The following is a 9,262-nucleotide window of genomic DNA, read 5'->3' as shown; positions in this document are numbered from 1 at the left end:
AACATACTAGGTATTCTATGTGACGGGGAAGGGGTGAAATCTCTTCTCTTAAGTACTTCAAATCTTTATTTATTTATCTTTTAATTGCACACCTAGTTATTAAGAATGCATTTATCACTTCCATTTATTTGAATGCAGGATAAAAGAGCATTGTCGGTTATATGCCTTGCTCACAGGCATAGGTGCCGCCGCCTGGGATCGAACCCCGGGCTTTTCATGTATAGTCAGGTGCCTTAAACCATTCAGCTATGGCACCTCCAGAATATCCAATATCTTGGGATTGCAAAGATACATGTAATTCTGGGTAATATTTGTATTAAATACCAGATATTTTCTGTGACAGGGAAGGTATGAAAATGCTGCATTTGAGCACTGGGAATGCCTCAGGATACCAAAGATAAAACTGGGTAGAATCTGTTTGACAGAATATACCAGATATTTCATGTGACTGTGTAGGTATGAAAGCACCCTTATTTAGTTCCGGAAATAACTTGACAAAGCAAAGAGAATTCTGGGTAAAATTTGTAGACAGAAAATAATAGGTATTTTCTTTGACTGTTTAGGTATGAAAGCCCCCTATTTTAAATCCTGGGAATGTCTCGGGATCTCAAAGGGAAGTGATGTATCGAGGCAGTAATATAGATGAGAGGAAACAGGCTGGATCCCATTCGCATCTATCAAACACTATCTATCTATCATTGTCGATTTGCAAGAATATAAATCCTCTTATCAATTTATGCTTGGGTTTTCTTTGTTGTTTTGAGGAGGGTGGGGAAAATGGGGGGGGGGGGGGTATGGAGTGAAAGAGGGAGGGATGGTGAGTGAGAAAGATGGAAAGAGAATGAGGATGAGGAAAAGGAAAGAAAACAGAGGAAGAGAAGGATAAAGAAAAAGAGGGAAAGGGAAAGGGATAGGAAGAAAGTCCAAGTAAAAGAGAGATTTCACACACAAAAAAAAGAGTACAAAAATAAATTTCATTTGGTTTCTCTTTCTCTTTTCTCTGAAACCATTTCTTAATCTGAAGCATGATATGGGCTGAAAAAAATTAGGATTCGATATTTTTGTAGCTTTCTAATATATAATCACAAAATTTGTAAGATACGTGTCAAAAATTAATGGAGTCTTCAAATAAAATTAAAAATATCAAGATAGGGCGCTAACTTTCCACTAATAAAGGTAACATTCATACAAACTACTATTCGTTTACAATGTTGAATTGTTCAATCATACTCTAAATAAGCGTCGTTGTGTAGAGCTTCTGACTCTCGCCTTGTAATGAGAGGGTTGTGTGTTCGAATCCAACCATGGCCTGGTGTCCTTTGACAAAGCGCCAATCCTCATTCCCCACCCAGGTGTTAAATGGGTACCCCGTAGGATGTGAAAGCCTATGTAGTAGGCCTAGCAATTGAGTCTTGGAACTCTTGTTGGAATGCTCCCCAGGAGTGGAGAAAATGCATACATTGCATGCGGGTATGCCAGAATCCGATGACCGGGGTAATAATATATCCGGAAAGCGCTAAGAGACATTGTTCTAATGTATTAAGTGCTTTATGAGAGCGGAACATTATTATTATTACATCATTCACATTTATAGTGAGCCGTTACCAAAGGCTTTAACATAAAGAAATTATTCATTTTTGTAGAGGAAAAAAGACTGTGCAACCGGGACCCATTTCAACAGCTAAAAAGTACACCTACACAACAAATTTTACTTTGCCCAGCCTCCGGCAATTGCCTGAGTGGAATTCAATAGGGATTATGTATAATAATAACAATAGAGCAAGATGTATTTTCTACATTTCATGCAAAGCGAGTGCAAATCATATTTTGTATTGTGTTGGACTCGAGTTAGAATAGCACAATGGTATTATGACAGGGAAAGAATGCGCTGCGCAAACTTGTCAGGGGGAAGTTGAATGATGCCTTTCGTGGCTTTTGTTGTCCTATGGTTTGAAGTCAAATAGAAATGGGTAAATGTGCTTGGACTTTGGCTTTGACAGCATTTGAAGGGAGAGAGAGAGAGAGAGATGGATGGGAAGTACAGAAATGGAGGGATAGAGGGAAGGATAGAAAAAGAGATACAAGAGAGAAGAGAAGGGAAAGAGAGGGAGATAGAACTTAGAAGAGGGGGTTGAAGAGAAAGAAATAGAGAGGAGAAACAAAGAGGAACATATTGATAGAAAACAAAAAGATAGAATATCACAAAAGGATGGGAGATAGAATGAAGTAGGGAGGGAGCGAAAGGAGAGAGAGGAGTCAAATGAGATATAGACACAAAGATATATATTGAATATAGAGAGAGAGAGAGAGAGAAAGGGAGAGAAAGAGGAGAAAGCAATATGCATGGGTTAACAGGAGAAAGAGGCGTGCGAGGATAAAAAAAAAATAGGGAGACAGAATTTATAGGAATCAAAAGAAAGAGATAGAGAGGGGGAGAAATACAGGGAGAGATAAATGGAAAAAGAAAAAAAATTACAAGATATTAGAGAAAGACGGGGGGGGGGGGGGGGGGAGAGGCAGATATAAAAGAGAAACGAGAAACGACCAATTTAAGGGACAACATTAATGGAGTGACTAGTGTGGAAGATTCATCAATCAACCACTGAACTATGTCATTCCTATAGACTCAACAGTAGGGACCGCCACATGCTTCCTGTACACATTCACTTGAAGGCAAGAAACATGAGTAACACCAAAAACTGGTGGGAACATTTGGGGGTAAAATCACTTCTTTTTTTTTTAATGATGCGAGTGAATGATCAAGGTGACATTTCCCACATCCTGTCGGAAAATATCACAATCACATGAACTGCACTTTTCTACAATGTGGACTAAGTCACTCATGCATGTCTTGTCCTTTATATTGGAAAGAAAATCTGCTTTTTTAAGGGCCGTCTGCACCATCCCGAGTTTTCAAATTAGCGCGCTATTTCTGATCCGGCAAATTATCTCGATCTGAACAATCTCAAGATTATTTGTAATGGAGACGCAATTATCGCGCTTGTTCGTAGGATTAATCTCGAGATTGCAATCCCAAGTCAACTTGGGATTATTTGCAAAATAGCGCGCTACTTTACGAATTATCGCGCTAATTCGCAGGTGCAGACGCACTCGGGATTATATATTCACGGCGTCAGACCATAATGCATCGATGCCTCGCCCGAGCAGGAATCGCTCTTCTTGCGATGGTGGAGACGGGGTTTCTTGATTCTCGCGATTAATTGCGAAGAGGGCCGATCGGGCTAAAATCTCGAGATTGAGCAAACTCGGGATGGTGCAGCACCGTCTAAAGTAATTCCATCTTTTAAGCAATCTCTGTGGTTTCTACACATGTAGGAAATATGTATTAGGGTGGTCTTCTTTGTAGAAAGGCAATGTGTTATCAGAATGACTGGGCAAATCACGCCCTACACACATGGTAAACTGCCGATTCGTCTATCGCCAACTAGTCCAAACATCACATGGTCTACCTTCATTTAGTCTAATGCCATTCCGTCGATCAACATTTCGCCTTTCAGCCATTTGGTCCAATAACCATTTGGAGAAATTATCACTTCGTCTAATCACCAGTTCAACTATTAGCATTTCCTCTTATAACCAGCTGGTCTACGACCTATTTTGTGTTCAATCATTTCGCCCAATTAACACGTAGTCTAATTAGACCAAATGGTACATTGACAAAATGGCTATTGGACAAAGTGGCTATCAGACGAAATGATGAGTGGACGAAATGGCAGGTTGACCATGTGGTAGTAGACGAACTGATGGTAGACCAAATGATAGTAGACGAGTTGGGAATTAGACGAATTGACATTGGACCAATCGGAAATAAACCTACACACACATGGTCCTCTGCCATGGATAGTGTATTTGATTCTTAGCCATTCTTTATCATTTCATATGTTTGGCTCCAATCAAACAGGTCAAAATGTAATGCAGTGAAACGTGTCTATATAGTGACCATCCATAAAATGTGGTCTCAATAGACAGGTGACTGCTATAGACTATCATATGACACCTAGATAGATCCTTGTGATTTGATTGGTTGTTTGATATCATTCATTCAGCCCATTTTGCAATGACGTCATCAACCGTGCAATTTTGGATCCATTCATCGTGCAACTTTGGATCCATACGACTTTGACCATTGCACTCGCGCACCGAGACTGCAGCTCATGCACCAGCAGTGCGCATGGTGTAATGACGTAACAATCAACAGACCGAACTCGCACTGCATGAGCATGTTTTGCATCGAAATTCATGAATTTCATATGAAAAAAAAATCATTTTTTAGGTGTCATATAAACCAAATAATGATTTTTTTTCATTAAAATGGACAGAATACTTCATTTGGTGAAAGATGAAATGATTCATTCAACTCGGCTACGCCATATACGCCTCGTTAAATGGATCATTTCATCTTTCACCTCATGAAGTATTCTGTCCATTGCACTCATAAACATTCATTATTCGTATACTATACACACAATCTGGAAATTGGTTCTACTTCTAGTGGTTACTTTCGGTAGGTGGTTGCTATAGACCAGTGGCCAATAACACATGTTTGACTGCATAAGAGGCCGTTCTCATTACGCTTTCTAAAACTAGTGTACTGGAAACAGATTCAGGAAACCACTTTGGAAGATCGCTTTGCTAGCGTTCCCACTTGATCACACGAAAGTGGTTTTCAAAATCACTTCACGTAAAGCGCTCTTGTTGCTATGGAAACGCTCTCAGTGGGGTGACACGTTTCGCGCGAAATTCATTATCGCAGCATAGGCATTCTACACCTGTCGTGTGGAGTAGCGCGCTCAAAATGTGCGAAGATCGCTTCCCGAAGAACGGTTGTGTCCTCGCTTACGCTAAAACCAGTTTAACGACGCAAAGCGATCTTGAAAACTACATCGCGAGGTGGTTTTCCAAACTGGTTTGGAAGATCGCTTCCAAGACCGCTTTGACCGTTCTCACTACGCGTGAAACTAGTTTCCACTAAACTAGTTTCCAGTAAACTAGTTTTAGGAACGTAGTGAGAACAGCCTCTAATAGACTTACAATGATAAAGGCCTCAAAATTCATCTTACATACTTCTTTTAAAATGATTGTTCACATGACTGCAAAAGACATTTATCTTATCACTGTTCATTACACTGCACAGTCAAGAGTTCATTATTTGCAGTGAATGCATGGTTGATAATGTACATTATAAAAGACAATGCACGCTGGTATCCAGATTTTAGCAATTTAATGAGACATTTATCACATATAGACACCATTCTCACGACATAAAAATCATGGTGTAACCCTTATCACGTGTCTGTTTATGCAAACCAAAGAAAGTTTTAATAAAGAAGGGGTTTAAATGAACCCCTATCCCCCACCAACAATTTTTTTATGCACAAGCACACACTCAAAGAAAATTATGTTTTAATCATATTGTATTAAAATATGTATTACCAATCACACATAAAACAAAACTGCTATGGGAACTCAGTTTGGACCAAGAGGTCTATCTTTTTGTCACTACCAGGAAATTATGAGATAGTGAAATCTGTTCAATATATCACCTCTGTTTTGGAGCAGTTGAAGCATGATTTGAAGCATGACCAAGAATATTTTCAGAGGTCTAGCAATTTCAAACATAATTCATGTTGATATATTTCGAGACAAGATGAATAGCTTATGTCTCACAATGACAAGTAGCCTCATAAAATCAACTTGACCTCAAAATTGATGTATTATTCCATAAAGAAATTAAAGATAGACCCCGTTCTCATTACAAACCTAAAACCTAGTTTACTCAAAACTGTTCAGGAAACCAGTTTAGAATATCGCTATACTAGCGTTCCCATTCGATCACCAAAAAGTGTTTTTTTTTAAACCACTTCACGAAAAGCGATCTTGTTGCTACGGGTATGTTCTCAGTTTCGCATGAAATTTGAAACCGCAGCGTAGGGATTCTCCACACGACATGTGCGAAGGCCGCTTTTCCCGACGAACATTAAACCAGTTTAACGGGGCAAAGCGATCTTGAAAACTACATCGCGAGGTGGTTTTCTGAACCGGTGTGGAATATCACTTCCGAGACCGCTTTGACCGTTCTCATTACATCTTAAAACTAGTTTCCAGTAAACTGGTTTTAAGGACAGTAATGAGAACGGGGTCATAGATTGTAAAAAAACAGGCATCCTCGAATCTGGCTATCATGCATCATTCATACATGACCCAGTTATTTGGAAATGGCAATAAATTAAAGTGAAGTCCACCATGGATCAAGGTGGTTTTGATAACAACAAGTGGAACGCCTCTGGCAGTCTCGCCTGCACTACGCAATTTAACATAGCAGCAGTGCTAACTTTGAAAACTACTATAAAATAATCATTCACAAAAACACCATTCATATAATGATATAATACCACGTTCATTGACCATAGATGACATTTGAACGGTGACTTAAGACTTGTCAACTACATCCATGTCCACATTTCATTCATTCTCTATCCATAAACTTTCAAAGTTATGATGGCACTTCAACAATTACCCCAACATGGCCTAAGTTTATTGACCTTAACTGACCTTTGACTTGGTTTTGTGACCTGAAACTCACAGGGGATGTTCAGTGAAGCTTGATTACTCTTATATCCCAAGTTTTATGAACTAGATCCATAAACTTTCAGAGTTAGGATGGTAATTCAACAAATACCCCCAACACGGCCAAAGTTCATTGACCTTTAATGACCTTTGACCTTGGTCATGTGACCTGAAACTCAGGCAGGATGTTCACTAATACTTGATTAACCTTATGTCCAAGTTTCATGGACTAGATCCATAAATCTTCAAAGTTATGATAGTAATTCAACAAATGCCCCCAACTTAACCAAAGTTCATTGACCCTAAATGACCTTTGACCTTGGTCACGTGACCTGAAACTCGAGCAGGATGTTCACTAATACTTGATTAACCTTATGCCCAAGTTTCATGAACTAGGTCCATATACTTTTTAAGTTATGATGTCATTTAAAAAACTTAACCTTCGGTTAAGATTTTGAAAATAATTTTCCCAACATGGTCTAAGTTCATTGACCCTAAATGACCTTTGACCTTGGTCATGTGACCTGAAACTCAGGCAGGATGTTCAGTAATACTTGATTAACCTTATGTCCAAGTTTCATGAACTAGGTCCATATACTTTCTAAGTTATGATGTCATTTCAAAAACTTAACCTTAGGTTAAGATTTGATGTTGACGCCGCCGCCGCCGCCGTCGCCGTCGGAAAAGCGGCGCCTATAGTCTCGCTCTGCTATGCAGGCGAGACAATAAAAATTATGAAAAACATTTTAATGGAAGAACGATGAAAATAAATCAAGAATGAATATCAGAGTAATGAACTATTAGTATTTTGTAATGTGTTCCACAATTATGGTTCATGAACTGTCAATGGTTTGTGATTTTGTGGCCTGCCACCCCGAAACCACCAACAAATCAACCCAAAGAATATTGAGATTTTTATTGGGCTTGAAAATTCATTTCCTAAGCTTTAATATGATATATAATATGCAGGAAAATTGACCAACAATAACCATTACAAGTACTTGATTAAATGCAGAGGAAATTCAGCTTACCTCACTGATCTAATTCAGAAATATCAACCCAGTTGGTCCCCAGATCTATGGTCCATTTTAACTGTCAGTGGTTTGTGGTGACTATTAATTTTGTTCAGTCTATATTCACTTGGCCTACAAGCAGTTGGTCTACTTGTCAGTTAGTCCAACACCAAATGGTCTACTATTTGCATGGTGTAAACTTAACTTGGTCTAATACCATTTTAGTCTAATTCTTATATATTCCAATGCCCATTTGGTCTAACTTCAACCTTGTCTACTATTATATTTTATTTGTCAAATGGAAAAGTGGTTCATAAACAGTTCATCTGACCATATGGAGCAAGAGATGTTAGACCATGTGGTTTTAGATCAAGTGAATATTAGACAAATGGGTAAAGTCTTACTGAAAAGTAGACAAAATGGGAAATGGGTTTTTGGCACATAAACCAAATGGTAATGGCAGATGACGTAGTTGTAGACAAAGTACGATTAGACAAAGCAGGATTAGACCAAGTAGGATTAGACCAAGTAGAATTAGACAAAGTAGAATTAGACAAAGTAGAATTAGATCAAGCAGGATTAGACCAAGTAGGATTAGACCAAGTAGGATTAGACAAAGTAGGATTAGACAAAGTAATATTAGGCCAAGTAGGATTAGACCAAGTAGGGATTAGACCAAGTGGGGTAAGACCAATTAGGATTAGACCAAGTAGGGTTGGATCAAGTAGGATTAGACCAAGTAGGGATTAGACCAAGTGAGATTAGACCAAGTGGGATTAGACCAAGTGGGATTAGATCAAGTAGGATTATACCAAGATGGATTAGGCCAAATAGGTTTAGACAAAGTAGGATTAGACAAAGTGTGATTAGACCAAGTGTGATTAGACCAAGTAAGATTAGACAAAGTAGAATTAGACAAAGTAGAATTAGATCAAGCAGGATTAGACCAAGTAGGATTAGACCAAGTAGGATTAGACAAAGTAGGATTAGACAAAGTAATATTAGGCCAAGTAGGATTAGACCAAGTAGGGATTAGACCAAGTGGGGTAAGACCAATTAGGATTAGACCAAGTAGGGTTGGATCAAGTAGGATTAGACCAAGTAGGGATTAGACCAAGTAAGATTAGACCAAGTGGGATTAGACCAAGTGGGATTAGATCAAGTAGGATTATACCAAGATGGATTAGGCCAAATAGGTTTAGACGAAGTAGGATTAGACAAAGTGTGATTAGACCAAGTGTGATTAGACCAAGTAAGATTAGACCAAGAAGGATTAGATCAAGTAGGGATCAGACCAAGTGGGGCAAGACCAAAGGAGTAGATGAAGCGGATGTAGACCAATCAACAATTTAAGACCAAATGGGTTTAAGACAAAATAGCTAGGCCTAAATCATTTTTGGGGAATGTCAATTAGATCAAATGATTCGTAGATGAACTGGTTGTAGACGAGTTAGGATAAGTCCATGTGGTATGAGACCAAAGGGAAAGTAGATGAAGTGGGTGAAGACCTACATGTATTCGCAACTTATCACTTTTTTTCATACATGTGAGTGTGTTTTATATATATTCCTCGGCAAAGTTCAGTGATCAGACACCATTCTCAAATCACCGTCTGTGATCATTGTGCATGTGAAAGAGATTAAGTTTAAATGGACAATGCT

Source organism: Lytechinus pictus, unplaced genomic scaffold, assembly GCF_037042905.1.
Source record: "Lytechinus pictus isolate F3 Inbred unplaced genomic scaffold, Lp3.0 scaffold_20, whole genome shotgun sequence".
NCBI lineage: Eukaryota > Metazoa > Echinodermata > Echinoidea > Temnopleuroida > Toxopneustidae > Lytechinus > Lytechinus pictus.
This window is presented reverse-complemented; position numbering follows the sequence as displayed.